The 15,302-nt window shown below is 46.3% G+C and overlaps 1 pseudogene; it reads left to right on the forward strand.

Moving 5' to 3' along the window:
• Positions 1-2,177: 2,177 nt before the first annotated feature.
• LOC148216148 (uncharacterized) lies at positions 2,178-5,818 on the forward strand (annotated as a pseudogene).
• Positions 5,819-15,302: the final 9,484 nt, after the last annotated feature.

Genomic DNA, 15,302 nt, shown 5'->3' on the forward strand with positions numbered 1-15,302 from the left:
TGGCAAATGAGGAAGTGGGAAAATTAACAACAGACTGGACATGCTCACTCATTCTTTCCTTGGTGTCTTTGCTTTTTCACGTAGGCAGGAAGAACCTGGGCACCAGCCAACAAGCTGCCCTTCTAAGGGTTGCAAAAGAATGGGTGGATAATGGCAAGATGTTATGGCACCCTGATCTCATGAAGGAGGGGAGAAATGTGGCAGAGACTAAGTGGAAGTTCTGCCAGTGGGACTCTACCTTTCCTGCAGCTCTGAAGGACATGCTGCAAAATGGCTTCACAGCGTCTTCTCTGGAGTAACAACTATACCAGAAGTTAACTGACTCAGCTGGCTTTCTGAAAATCTCAGGCAGCCCCAGGGCAGTCAAGGGTGGGGAATTAACTGGATTATGTGGGGAAGACGCCAGTGCATATGGGGAGAGGAGGTAGGACATGGGATCTGTAACCTGAAACCAACCTTTTCAGTAAGAGACAAACGGGTCCTGAAATCAATTATTTGCATTAAATACAAGTGTAATAATGTCATAGGCATCCTGCTGGCCAATGCTAAGGCAATTTGACTCAGAACATGAATGGGAGGAAGACCGTCTATGTAACAGATGATAGATAAAGGTTGTTTCTTTTAGAAAATCCCAGTCTTTTACTATGAATTGAGCTCCTTGCACAAACAATGGAGGGGCTGATTTCAGGACCTCTGTGAGCCAACTGCTGGAACGGAGCAGAGCGCCAGGCCTGGGAGATGCAAGCAAACTGGCTCTGGGTGTAAAGGGAGGTCACGGCAGCCCTGTGTCGAGGCAAGACCCAGCCAAGGCAAGAAAAGTTGTGTGCCGTAAAGGAACCCTGATCATAAACTGGGGAAAAGGATTCTTCTGTTTCTGACAGTCACTTAAAATATTGGTGGATTACAAACTGATGTTATTCTGATTCCATTTTTACTGAAATTTGTAAAATTCCTTTGAGTTGTAGCTTTGTAAAGATATTAAAAAAAAAAAAAGGAATGTGTAACATGAACCCACAAAAATTAAGTTACACTGACCCCCAGGAGGCACCGCATGACCAGTTTCATCCTCACTGGAACTCTTCAGATGCAGGTAGCCAGATGTCCACATCTGAAGAATTCCACAGTGTGTAAAAAATAGAGAAATCCTGCCCCCTCCAAGAGGGGGTGGAAGTTACGTAAAACCCTGTACATAATGTAACACCTGCATCTCTCTTCTCTGAGAGCTTAAGGAAAGGTGGATTGGAGAGGCCATTCTGCTTGCGCCACAAAAACTAAGATGACCAGCCTTTCCATTTCTCAAGATTTTACAAGTTTCAGTCATGCAGGAATATTTCCAAATTGTCTTTTTCAGATTTCTGATAGCACAGATTTCATAGCACTGTAATCCAACAACTTGTCCAACAACTTGCAAAAAAAAGTTAACTGATCTATTCAGCCTGGCCAACAACTTTGAGGGCAGGTGCAAGTCCTCCCCACATCGCCTAAGGAATGAATTCGCAAGAGTCTTTTCATCCTCCATTGCAAAAATAAAATAAAATAGCCTATTGGTATGCCCCTCCCCCAATCTGTTTGCAAACAGTCCCCTGCAAGAATTGCTATGGTAGGGATGCTCAGGGAAAATCAGTTGTAAGAAATGGAAACAAATGTGTTCTTTTCAATGGCTGGCTGCCATTAGGGTTTCTTACTAAAATGATGGAGAGAGGACAGAAGGAAGGTTCATTAAGGCCTACCTTGTGGTAGTAAGAGGGGCAAAATGTCAAAAAATCAATATTTTTAGGGAAGGTGGTTGAGAAAGTGGTGGCGTTGTGGCTAACCCGGGGGATCCTGGATGAAACAGATTATCTGGACCCTTTTCAGTCGGGTTTCAGGCCCAGATTTGGGACTGAACAGCATTGGTCGCACTTTTGGATGCTCTCTGGCAGGAGCGGGATGGGGGTAGTGCATCCACCCTTGCTCTTCTTGACCTCTCATTGGCTTTCAGTACCATCGACCATGGTATCCTTTTGGGTCGGCACAGGGAGTTGGGGGCGGATGGCACAGTTTTGTGCTGGTTCAGCTCCTTCTTCCAGGGCCGGTCCCAATCGGGGTTGATAGGGAGTGAGAGGTCCAGCCCGCGGCCCCTCCTTTGTGGGGTGCCGCAGGGTTCGGTACTCTCCCCACTCCTTTTTAACTACGACATGAAACCACTGGGTGAAATCATCCGGCACCACGGGATGAGGTATCATCAATATACAGATGATACCCAATTATACATCTCCATCCCAGGTGATCTGAGTGATGCTGTGACTACCCTTTCGCGGTGCCTGGAGGCTGTGGGGGCCTGGATGGGGAACAACAGGCTTCAGCTGAACCCTGGCAAGACGGAGTGGCTGTGGGTTGGGGGCTCCTCTGTATACAGAAGTTTACTATCTTTGGTTCTGGATGGGGTGGCACATCTGGGGGTCTTCCTGGACTCATGACTCCTGCTTGAAGAGCAGGTGGCAGTCGTGGCCAGGAGGGCCTTTGCTCAACTACATGTTGTGCACCAGTTACACCCTTTCCTGGATTGGGAGTCCCTCCAGTCAGTCACTCATGCCCTAGTCATCTCTTGTATAGAGTACTGCAATGCTCTCTACATGGGGCTACCCTTGAAGAGTATCTGGAGGCTTCAGCTGGCTCAAAATGCGGCCACACGGGCAATTTTGGATGCCCCAAGGATGGCACATGTAACGACTTTGCTGCGGGAACTGCATTGCATGCCAGTTTGCTTCCTGGTCCAATTCAAGGTGTTGGTTATTACCTTTAAAGCCCTACATGGCATGGGTCCAAGCTACCTGAGGAACCATCTCATCCCCATTACATCAACTTGCCCCACCCGGTAGGCAGAGAAGGCATGTTACGGACCCCATCTATGAAAGAATGTTGACTGGCGGGTCCCAGGAAAAGAGCCTTCTCTGCTGTTGCCCCCACCCTATGGAACACTCTCCCCCCAGAGGTGAGGTAGGCCCCCACTCTCCCGACCATCCAGAAAGGGGTGAAGACCTGATTCTGCCAACTCATGTGTGGTGTGAGGAGGGGTAATCAACCTTGGGGGTGGCAGGCACCCTGAAGACATTCCCGTAGGTTAATAACCTTTATTTACCATCAGTGCCCTGGAAGATATTGCTTATTTATGAGCATTGTTCTATTGTATTTTAATCAGTATTTATTCTTGTTCTATTGTAAACCACTCAGAGTCGCTCTTTGAGTGAGATGGGCAGTGACTAAACTTGATATAAATAAATAAATAAATAAATAAATAAATCTACTGTATGTACACATCACGGGCATCTGCACCCTACAAAGCAGAGGCTGTGGCCTGGACTTCTCCCCCTCGATCAATACCAAGCCGGCCCTGGAGGAAGAAGGAGAATCAGCACACCGTGCCACCCACCCCCAAACCAGAAGCTGGTCCAGAAGGATACCATGGTTGATGGCATCAAAAGCCACTGAGAGGTCAAGAAGAGCAAGGTCAAGATGCACCACCCCCATCCCACTTCCACCAGTGGTCATCAAGAAGTACAATCAACACTGTCTTGGTCCCACACCCAGGTCTGAATCTCAACTGAAAGGGGTCCAAATAATCCATTTCTTCCAGAATCCTCTGGAGCTGCTGCACAACCACCTTCTCCACAATATCCTCCCAAAGGGAGGTTGGAAATTGGACAAAAGTTGTCCAGAATCGTTGGGTCCAGCATTTTAGGCCAGCATTTTTGACACCACTGTGGTTTTCTGCAGATACCCATGACAGGACATTAGAAACTTCATGAAGTCCAGATTGATTGCAGCTGGTGTATATGCCCTGGTTTTAACAAAAATTAAACCAAACACAGGAGCCAGGAGGCATGATGAGAAATCCTGCCAGTGAAAAAAAGACCACCCCCCCATAATCTGCCAGCGATGTTGTGGATTTCAGAGGTAAAAACAAGGAAGGGGTTAGAGATGAAACGGCTTTTGCATTATGGGATACTGTATTCAGGAAAGTCTTGTGGTTTACAGCAGGGTTCCTCAACCTTGGCAACTTTAAGACGGGTGGACTTCAACTCCCAGAATTCCCATTGGCTGGGGAGTTGAAGTCCACCCATCTTAAAGTTGCCAAGGTTGAGGAACTCTGGTTTATAGCACAGAGAACCATGCATGGAAACGGTCCTATACTCTTCGAATATGATGGGAAGAGGAAGCCAGGAATGGTGGCCAATATCAGGCATTGCCCTTGGTGACACTCATTCTCAGAGGCACCCATTCTGCTGCTCACACCATTCCACTGAGTGGGTGTCCAGGAGTCTTTCCGGCCTTTGGCCTGTAACTCAGAAGTTGTCTGGTGAAGCAGATGTTGCAAGCATCTTGCCAAGAGTGTTTATCAGATGAATTCTGATAGGTGTTTATCTGGCCAGTTTCTTTGGAAGGGAATTCCATGCTTCATGTGCTTTTCCAATATCAAGGACTCTCTTGGCCTTTTGGTGGCCATGTGGGCCAGGCTTCCCATGGAAAGGACCAGATCTCAAAGGAAGAGCAATGTTCCTTCCGCCAGTCTCAGCGGTGAGAAAGTGGAAACACAGAAGATATGATGCAGGAAGCCAAGGGAGAAAATGAGCTCACCAAGAGATAAAAGGGCAAAGAGGGAAAAATCCTAAGAAACAACCACTGATAGAGTGCAAACACACCACAACCCGCCTTCTGCTTCCTGTGCTTGCTGTCGATCACGCTGGGAGCCTCTCTTTGGTTTCGTTTCCTGTGTTCTCACAGCTGTGACACCAATCCACAATATTTCCAGTGTCTGCTTGTTCCTCACTGCTTCTTGCCAGAGTCTGCGCTGGGCTTCTCTGTGCAAGGAGCCCCCTCTAACTCTCTGCAGCTTGGTACCTTGACCTCCAAAAAGGAGATCCACGCAGAATTAAAAGGGTGGTTCTGCGTGGCACTTATATAACGTTCTCTCACCCAACAGTGGCCACAACCCTTTGGTAGTTAGTAGCAATGTTATAAACTTTTCTCCTAGCTTTTACTCAGAAGTGCTGCTTGTTCCACACAGTGGGATGACTAGCGAGGAACGGCCCAGCTTCTGCTTCCCTTGTCAGGTGGCTAAATTCTGGTTCTTAAAGTCATCAGTGAAAAAATGTTAACAAAAGCCCTAAAAGGATATGAAGAAAGGAAATTGGGCTCCCTGAACGGCCTAGCAAGGCATTTGCAGAGCGTAGGACTGGAAAGCGGCCGCTCGTGGAACTCCAGAGCCAGAAGAGCCTTTGATCAGCAACATCCCCCTGCTCAGTGCAAGAGTCCAAATTAAAGCGTCCCTGACAGATGGCTCTCAGAGGGCAGAAGGGGAGCCCATTTCCTCTGAGTCCATGGTTTCCAACTGCTCTGTTAGAATTAAACAAACATGCTTCCTAACATTCAGTTGGAATCTGCCTGCCTGTAGCCTGCAGCCATTATTCCATCTCCCGTGAGAGGAGAGGAAACGTTTTTCTGTGTGCTGCTGTCTCAGTGTCCAGTGTCCACAGTGCCAAGCCACCAAGGCATCCCCCTCCGTGAGCCTAGGGCAAATGCCACACAACAGAACCCCAGAGCTGGAAAGGCCCCGGGGACAATCAAGCCCAGTCTGCTGCTCAGGGCAGGAATCCAAATTAAGGCTCCCCTGCGGGTGGCCGCCTCAGCTGGAGTCCCTCCACTGAAGGGGAACCCCTCCCGCTCTGGACGACTGGTCCCACCGTCACCCTGCTCGTACCACTAGGGTTGGTTTGAAAAGGAATTGCATGGAGAGCGAGCTGACAGCAAATGTGGATGCTCCACAGAGAACGAATGAGCGAAGGATGAGCAATTCCAAAACAGAGGCCGAGCTTTGCTCTTCACTGGCAAACTCCAACAAAATGCGAGCAATGGCCCATGATGGAGCAGGGAGAGATAGTGGGGAGGGCTGGCCGTGGCATTTCTGGCTGGACTGAGCGGGGCGGGGGCTGCCAGGCTGCTTCTCCAAAGGTTGTGCTGGCTGGGAAGCCCCTCCTCTCCTTGCCTAAGCCTGGCCACGAGGCCACGGCACGCTGCCAGCGTCTGCAGAACCAGCGTCCCCCGCACCAGATTGCGCTCTGCCTCTGGGCGACCAGGCGGCCTGTTCTCGCCTCGGGTGAGCCTGGAAGACAAAACCCGAGGGCACGAGCTTCAGGGCTGCCTGGCAGTTCGCTGCTGTGGGAAGAGCGCTGCGTCCCCGCCAGACAGGGCTGCGCTTGGCTGCCTCTTCTCTCCGCCCGCACGTCAGCCTGAAAGTGGATGTGGCTGCAGTGGGGAGGAAGGCGAGTGGGGCCAGCCCCAAGCGCACACAGCTCTACAGACCTGAGTCAGGAGGAGGTGATGGGGCAGGGTGGGCCCCTCCCCTAGATCTGGGGGCTGGTTGAAAACAAGGCTGCCCTCGTTTCCCTCTCCTCGGATCGTCTCAATCTCCCTTCTCGAGGGTCAGAGGCGGTTTTCATTTGAAGGGTTCTGTGCAGCTGCAGTTGAACGAAGCCTCCAAACAAAATGAAGTCTCTTTAATTCTACCTTGCAAAATTACATGGGAAAAACGTCCTAGCTGGAAATGCATTTGCCAAGTCAAAAAATGTGCCTGAGATCTTGGATTATTTTAAAGGTTTAACAGGGAGTCTCTTGCAGTGTCTCCTTCTAATCTTGCCATGTTATTTAAAGGCTGGCAGATGCCACCTTGAGCTGCTTTCCAGTTACTGGTATAAATTACACACTGTGGCTGCTACCCTTCTAAACTACAGCTTCTAAATTGAGTATGTCTACTTAGGAGGGATTTTTTTTCCCATTAGTACAAGGGCACAATTCTGCCATGTTCTGAAATGGCAATTCTCTTTCCCACAAAGGGTCCTACTGGGCTGGGGATGGGAAGAATTCAGTCTGAACCCAGGGATAAGATCTCCACAAGGGATTAAAGTCTTTTTTCACACGTGCACACAATGTCACTATCTTGAAACACGTAGAAGTTTCACAATGCTCTTTATTTCTGGGCAAAAGCTGCTGCTTTCCTGCTAAAAATATTCCACAGTTTTTTTAATTAATTTTTTTTTTAAATGTTCCACAGTTTTAAAATGACAGCTATACAGAATCTCAGAATCAATCACTGGAACGGGCAACCCCCGTTCGGGGCGAGGGCCTTGTTGAAAGCACCCTCCACTGATCGCTGCCCAGCCTCTCCTAGGCCTCATCCAGCGGGGTGCTCTGGGTCATTGGTTCCACTGTTAGGTCATGCCTACCCTTACAAAGCTCCTCCAGGGAACTAGATCATGGGCGGATCTGCCCTTTCCGCTTGGCCTGTCACCCATGGAGGCCACTCGCTAGCCCTGACACCCTCTTCCTCCCTCTCCCTGTCCATTACAAATGGCCCCTGCACCTGTGGGTTTTTTCCAGGGATGGTTCAAAACTGCTTGTCTGACCTGAGCTGTCTCAAAGACTTCACAGTGGATGGCCTTCAGCACCTCACTCCATTTACTAGCAGTCCCAGCTCCCTTCCGATAGCTGGTCACTGCCCTGTGCAACCATTTTGTCCTGGGCTGCAGGGCTGCTGTGTTCTCTGCAATTTTTACAGTCTTGCCAGCAGTGGGCCTGTTAAGTCAACGGACTATCCTCACCCCTAGAAACTCACGCTCCATTCAGTCCTTACGTCTCTCAGTAGGCACCCTTTTGATGCCCAGGCCAGGTGAAGCACACTCCCCTTGCTTTCCCACCCTCTGCCCACAAAGATTCCCTTCCTCTTCCTTTATTTTTTAAAAATCTTTAAGTTGCCATGCTACTTGTTTCTACCTTGCTGCAAAGATTCTGTGGTTCTACAGAGAAACGTAGGGATGAGAGAACAGCCTGTTCTTTATTGCTTTGATTATTGAAGCATCAGAGCAAGGATGGTATCAAGAAAGGGTTCTGTGCTGATGTCAGAGGAGATAATGGGGGGGAGCATGAAGACACCCTTTTGTGCAAACATCTGGGAAAGCAAAGGAAAGGCATAGGGACTAGTGGGGAGGGAACAGTTCCTAAAAGGAAAAGGCAGTCCCCATTATAAATTGCCTACAAACATTAGAGGAATATAACACTCGGTCCTGAACTTACAGTGGAGGTTGGCGGGTTCCCTGTGCATCCTGCTATTCACCTGCAGCCTCAGCAGCAGGCAGACCTGCCCCCGTTATCCCAGGAGGATTTGTAGGACCTGGTCCTGCTCTTGGATGTGGCAATGGGAAGTACAGCCGTTGAGGAGGTACAACTGGCAGCATGTTCGTGAAAGTATCTTTCAGATTTTCCATAAATGGACATCTTTGGATTCCTTGAGTAATTGATGGGAGGCATGGCTATCTCCTTCCAGTAAATTAACTATTAAATGGTTTGAAAGGTGAGAAGTTTCAGGTAACCTGATGGGTGGTTCCTGTGATGCTGATGAACTTGCCAGTATAATATGGAGTCAACAACTCATTCCAAGGTTGTAACTTTTTACCATCTTCAATCACGAGGGCAAAAAAGCAGGAATCGGGTAGCATCTTACATCAGTCTAGCCACTCTGGGTATCCAAGGCAGTGGGCTGCAGCTCGTGAAAGCTGATGCCTTTTGAAAAATGTGTTAGTCAGAAAAGTTGCCATCATAGACTAACATGGCTCTCCTTCTACAGTGTCTACCACAGGAAGCACCATCTTGAGGGATAGCATTGTGGCATGCATATGCAGTGTCCAGAGTTTTCATTTTGTTTTTGGCAGCTGAATTGTGTTGTCTCAGTTGTGCATCAGATTGAGAAGTCAGGCCAGGGCCCTCTTCAACATGAAGAAGTTTAGTCTGCAAAGATTGATCAAAAGAGGAGAGAGAGTGAAAGGTTGGGGTGGAACCAGTAGAGATTTAGGGAATAACCACACACTTGTGCAAAAATTTATACAGCTCTTGATGAATCCTGGGGACCAGGCTTTGTGTAGTGTTTTCTTGAGTGTGCACAAACTGCTCAGCTCCACCATTAGCTGAAGCCTGCATGGAGTGATTTTCTGGTGCCTAAAACAAGGTACCAGGCAAAGCAGGAAAACTGGATATCCTGAAATGGAGGGCTATTATTTGACTTGGCAAGCTGAGTTATTCCATCAGGTGAGAAAAACTTGTCAGCCTGTGATATGGCTGCATCAACAGCATTTCTGGAAAATTAGAATTGTTATCCATTCGCACAGGGAGGGGTTGGTCACAGGGAAGAACACAAAAATCTATGCTGACATCTGACCAAGGGTGCTGTGGCAGAGGGCTGTTATGTACCAGAGCAGTAAGATTCACTGAAAATACAACTTGACATAAATGATAGGATTTGATGCAATGCTCCATTGGGTGATTCATACCTGAGTAGCTGCCTAGTCTTCACAATGCTCTGGTGCCAAGTCATGAGCTAAGTTAATCTTGAGTCCCAAAGGAAAAAGGCAATCTGGGACCTCAGAAAACCAGGCCATCTTCAGGAGCAGGGAGTTCATGTTGTACCTTTGAAAAAAATGGATAGTGTCCAGAATCAGATGCTGTAACTGAGCAAGAGGGTGTTTCCTCTGATCTTCCATGATTGCCCGAAGAACCTTTTGCAGGCAACTGTAATAAGGCAATTGCCTTTCAACCCTTGTGGCACAGAAGGAAGTTATATTTATGTGGAGCTCCATTTTAACCCTCTCAGTTGCAGTATTATCCATGGCCATAGCTGGATGTTGAGAGAATTGGCCAGCAGCATTTCTGCTACACAGTTAATGCGCAACCCTGTCTTTGTACACCTGCAGCTTTGATATCCAATGCTCAGTGCAAGCTGGTGGCCACAAGAATGGGTTACTGAGCATTGGGTAACAATTTGTGATTGGTGACTATCATAAAACAAGTTGTATGAATGTTTAGATGAAAATCTAAATAGCTTGGCATGATCACCAGGGCTGCTCATTCTGTCCTAGAACATCTGGCTGAGGATAAGATCTTGCTTGTTTCTGCAATGGCCTAGACATGATCTGGCTGCAGGGCTGGTGTCCACAAGACCCTCTGGCCTTACTAGGACTGAAATAAGCCGTGATGGCCCTACCGGTTAGGAATTCTGATGTCCCTCAGACCACTCCCACTTCCGGTCTTTTCTTTGTGAGCTCTCACAGGGGTTGGTAAGTGTGGCAAATGTGGCACTAATCTGTCACAGTACTGTGTAAGGCCTAACAAACTCCAACCTTCCATAGGTGTGGAGGCTACAGCAATCTCATGAATGTGACCTTCCACAGAACAGAGCGGTTCGTTCCATCCTCCGTGAATTCTCCTCAGCTGGTGCCGATCCCCTTGTTCTGTCCCTCCTCTGCTACTACTCTCTGGGCCCCCTTTTGGAATCTACGGAGAACTGCACTGATTGGGGAGGAGTCACCAAAACCTGGCATGGATCCTAACCCTAGGATGGTGCAAGTAGTTTCCATCATTTGGAAACTCAGCTTCCACTGATGCAGCCTAAAATTGCAGTTGCCTTTTCACAGCCAATTCAGGCTCCTCATTTCTGTTTAGCATTTGCAATCCCCCATTCTGTACCCGTGCATTTGATTTCTTTCTCGAACTGAATGTCTTTGCATTTGCCTCAATTCAATTACTTTTATTCATAGAATCATACAGTTGGAAGGTATCTCAGGGAACACCTGAGCATTTCAGAGAGATGGTCATCCAGCCACTATTTGAAGACCTCTGGTGAAAGAGAACATACCAGTTTGTGAGGCAACTTATTCCACTTTCTGTTATTCTGTTATTTCCAGGCCTATCAAGATCATTTTCTATTTAGTTCCTATCTTCTAAATTTTTTATTTCTTCTAAAAAAACTTCTAAACTTCTAAAAAACTAAAGGTCTTGGTAAAAAATAAAAGGTTTTAATTCCTTTTGTAAACTGTCACAAAGAGGTGGATTGCCTCATCTCCATGGCAGTCTGTCCCAGACTTGCCTTAGAAGTTAGACATATCTGTACAAATTTAAGGCTTTATATTCCAAAGACTTAGGCTAAGAAAGCCACTGGCAATCAGCATGGCTGTTTCACTATGAGGGTCTTTGTGCTGAAACTCACCCCTCATCCTGTCACATTCTGGGTCAATTGCAGTTTTCAGATCATCTTTAAGGGCTGCTCCACAAACAATTCATTGCTGTTATCCAACCTTGACATTATCAGTGTGTGAGTCCCCAAAGCCAGCTCTCTCTCTTCCAAGCAGGGATACAACTGGATAATCAGCCAAAGCTGGTAGAAGACCTTTCTTACCACACATCATATTAAATAACATGAAAGACCAAATGGAACTATGCAGGAGCCCCAGGCTGATACCACCTGCGTGAACCACTGTAATGCCTCACGCTCTTGGTTTCATAAGCATTCCCAAAAGATCCCACGGTCCATAGGATTAAAAGCCATGGAGAGATTAGGGTATTGACTTTCGCCCTCTTGCCTTCTCAGTACAGATCATCCATCTCCATCTCACATCTGGATTAAGATGCCAGTGCCTGTGTGCCAAATCTGAGTCCACCATTTTGGGTGGATATGTAATACTGGACACCAGCCTCAAGTTGCTCCAAACAAGTCTGAGACAGCTTCTTAAGTAAGGACCTCCACTGGTTCCTTAAGGCAGCAGGGAACTCCACCAGCTCCACTCAGGTGTTAATAAAATGAGAAATAATTCACAAAACAAAAATCTTGGGTGCCCTTAAAAAGCCGCACTGCAGAACTACTAAAGAAGCAGGTCGCATGAATTGATCCAAGGATTCTGTCTCCTAAAGCACAGAAACTGGCCCACATAGTCATTACTGGATGCTTGCTGGATATCCAAGGGTCGTCCTACAAAATCTGCAAAACAGCAGTCGTGCCAAGCTTCTTTTTTCAAGCTTGCCTGCACTGCCATTGCCTTGCAGCACTCGCCCATTTGGGGTATTTGGGAGGTGGGACAAATCTGACTAGAGTTCGACCAGTTCCGCCTTTCAGCCGGAAGGGAAGTGGCAGGCTCAGCCAAAGAACGAGGAGGCAGAAGGGAGTGGGCCTGATGCTCCTTGTAACACTTCTGTTGTGCCCGTGGCCTGTCCGCCAGGCTATTTCTGGACACCTCTCTTTAAAGACTGGTGGACAGCGGGTGACAGGAAGAGTAACAAAGCCAGGGAATCCAGCAATTACTGTCCTTCAATTATTCTGCAGCAAAGCTGTAATGACAAACCCCTCGCCTTGTGGCCTTGAAGATTAGAGCTCGGCTGTTGGGCCGTGCAAACAGTGCCACGGGCTTTTCAGCAACTCAGGAACAGGAGGAATGTACAATCACATGTTTGTGAGGAAGAAGCCTTAAGCGAGTTAGCAATGGTAGCTGGGGGGGGGGGGGGGAAGAAGCTGTCCTTTCCATTGCTTTAAATAGGGACCTCATCTATGACAGAGTTCAGCATGTGCACGCAAAATACATGTGTGGTTCGAGATTGTGGTAGACTGTTTATTGCTGTATTCCAGATGGGAATTTGGTAAATATGTATTATATTAATGTATTTCTGTCAAAGTAGATTTGTGTTTTATAAATTCAAGCGAGGGTCACATCCATTGGCAGATCACTTGCAACTGATAAATGTGTGTGTGTGTGTGTGTGTGTGTGTGTGCATAAAATAATTCTTCATTAAGGTTTCAAGATGATAAATCTAAATTTAGCTAGTAAGTAATGCCATGTAACAATTTGCAATGCTCTATTTAGAAGTCTGGCTGTTTTTTATTGGGAAGGCAGTAGCATTGTCACTCTGCAAAACCCTAAATCTACAGCAGAGAGACGGAGAAAAGGGGAAGGAAACCCCCAGTCCACACTTCCAGCCCTCCTCTGCGATCAGCATGGCAGACCTCCCCCCTGGAGCCAACGGGCAGGCTTGGCAGCTCAAGGGCAGATGGATTATCTTTCTTTGCAGGTGGTTTGTGTGTCTTTGTATACGGATGTGTGGAAATGAGTGAAATGTTGTGTACCGGCCCATTATGGACTGCTGCGAATGTTGTGGACTGAGCCACGGCTGTCAGGTGGCCTGGAGGAAAAATGGTAGGAGAGCCACGTTAGTCTATTGAAACCAAAAATCAGAGAGAGTCTGGTCGTACCTTTTCCGACTAACGCATTTTATCACAAGACATACTGTACGTTTTGTGAGCTGCAGCTTATGCCTGGTAATAAAATGTGTTAGTCGGAAAAGGTACGACCAGACTCTTTCTGACTTGGAATGTCAGAACTGTCTCAGAATGGAGCTCAGACAAGACCAGCCAAACGGGAGTTACATCCCTTCCCTAAAAGGGCCTGGCAATGAGGAACAAAAGAAATCACATACAGGTAGTCCTCACTTAACGACCACAATAGGGACCAGAAAATTCATTGTTAAGTGGGGCAGTTGTTAGGCGAGTCTTGCCCAATTTTACAACCTTTTTTGCAGCAGTCATTAAGCAAATCACTGTGGCCGTTAAGCAAATCACACAGTCATTAAGCGAATCACATGGTTCCCCATTGAGTTTGCTTGCCAGACGCTGGCTGGGAAGGTCGCAAATGGCGATCACATGACCCCGGGATGCTGCAACAATCATAAGTGCAAGCTAGTTGCCAAGTGCCCAGATCATGATCATGTGACCATGGGGGTGCTGTGACAGTTGTAAGTGCGAGGATCGGTTGTAAGTCCCTTTGTTCAGCACTGTTGTAACTTCAAACAGTCACTAAACAAATGGTTAAGTGATGACTACCTGTATATATATGTGTGAGTGTGTGTGTGTGTGTACGCATGTATGAAAAGAAATTTTTAACAGAAAAAAACAAAATTTTTAATTGGAAAGAAAAAGAATAGGAAAAAGTAATAAGGAAGTGAAAAGGAAAAGGAAAAGGAAAAGGAAAAGGAAAAGGAAAAGGAAAAGGAAAAGGAAAAGGAAAAAGAAGTAGCTTCCAACCTTCTTAACAGCAGTTATAAGTACATTTATATTTTACCCTCTCTCACTAAGGTTACAGCATAATTTCCTTCTTTCCATAATCTACCCTTTCTAATCATCAAATCCATAAATCACCGGTTCATTTATTTCTTTTTTCAACAAAAAATCCATAAGGGGTTTCCCGTCACTAATAAATGTACTTGTTGATCAAGTTAATTCTGCCATTTCTGTTAGTTCCATCATCTTCACCAACCATTCCTCCATTTCAGAGTCTTTCCATTTTTGCGCATATGGCAGTCTCGCAGCAGTGATCATATATAAAAATAGTCTTCCGTGGAGCCAAATTCCGTGGCTGTTTTCTGTCCATTAGTCCCAGAAAAAAAGTTCTGGTTTCAGTTAAATATTAGTCTCTAGAAAGAAATCATTCTTCTTCTCTTTTTTTTTAGTATTAATTTTTATTGAAGAAATCTTCCACAGAGCAAAAGCAATACAAATTTAAAAAAGAAAAAGACATGTAAAGAAAAGTGATAAGTAAATAAGCAAGAAAGAAAAGAAAAAAGAAAAGAAAAGAAAAGAAAAAAAGACGCAAAGAAGCAGTTTCTGATCTTCTTTGCAGCAGTTATAAATACACTTATATCCTTTCGTCCCTCTCTATGTTATATCGTGGCACCCTTCTTTCCATAAGTTGTCCTTTCTAATCACCAAATCCATAAATCACAAGTTCATTTTTTTCTGTTTTCAGGAAAAAGTCCATAAAGGGTTTCCAGTCACTGACAAATGTAGTTGTTGTCTTTTCCCCAAACAAGTCAACTTTGCCATCTCTGCAAACTCTGTCATCCGCACCAACCACTCCTCCGCCACAGGCACCCCAGAGTTCCTCCACCTTCACGCATACAACAATCTCGCTGCAGTTACCACACACGAAAACAATCTTCCATAGGTCCTCTCTTGTTATCTGACTATTAGTCCCAGCAAAAAAAGCTCTGGTTTCAGCTGAATATCAACCCCCAAATTCTCTGTATCGGTGCATGTATTTGAGCCCAAAATCTTCAGCTTTCCCACAAGTCCACCAAGCATGAGAAAATGACCCTTCATGTTTTCCACATTTCCAACATAAACCTGAAGCACCTTTATACATTCTAGAAAATTCCCCTGGTGTCATTTACCAACAGCACATCATTTTATAAAAATTCTTTTTTAAATTGTAACACAATGTGAATTTCAGTCCCCCCCCACATACTCTCCCATTGATCCATCTGCACATTACAATCAAAATTCCTAGCCCATTTTATGATACACTTCTCAACTTGTTTTTCCTCCATTTCAAATCTCAGTAAAAGCTTACACACCTCAGCAATTACAGTGGTACCTCGGTTCACGTACTTAATTCGTT

Source organism: Python bivittatus, unplaced genomic scaffold (genome assembly GCF_059951505.1).
Source record: "Python bivittatus isolate LINGU-HERP-01145 unplaced genomic scaffold, Pbiv_v1 ctg000210_np1212, whole genome shotgun sequence".
Classification (NCBI taxonomy): Eukaryota; Metazoa; Chordata; class Lepidosauria; order Squamata; family Pythonidae; genus Python; species Python bivittatus.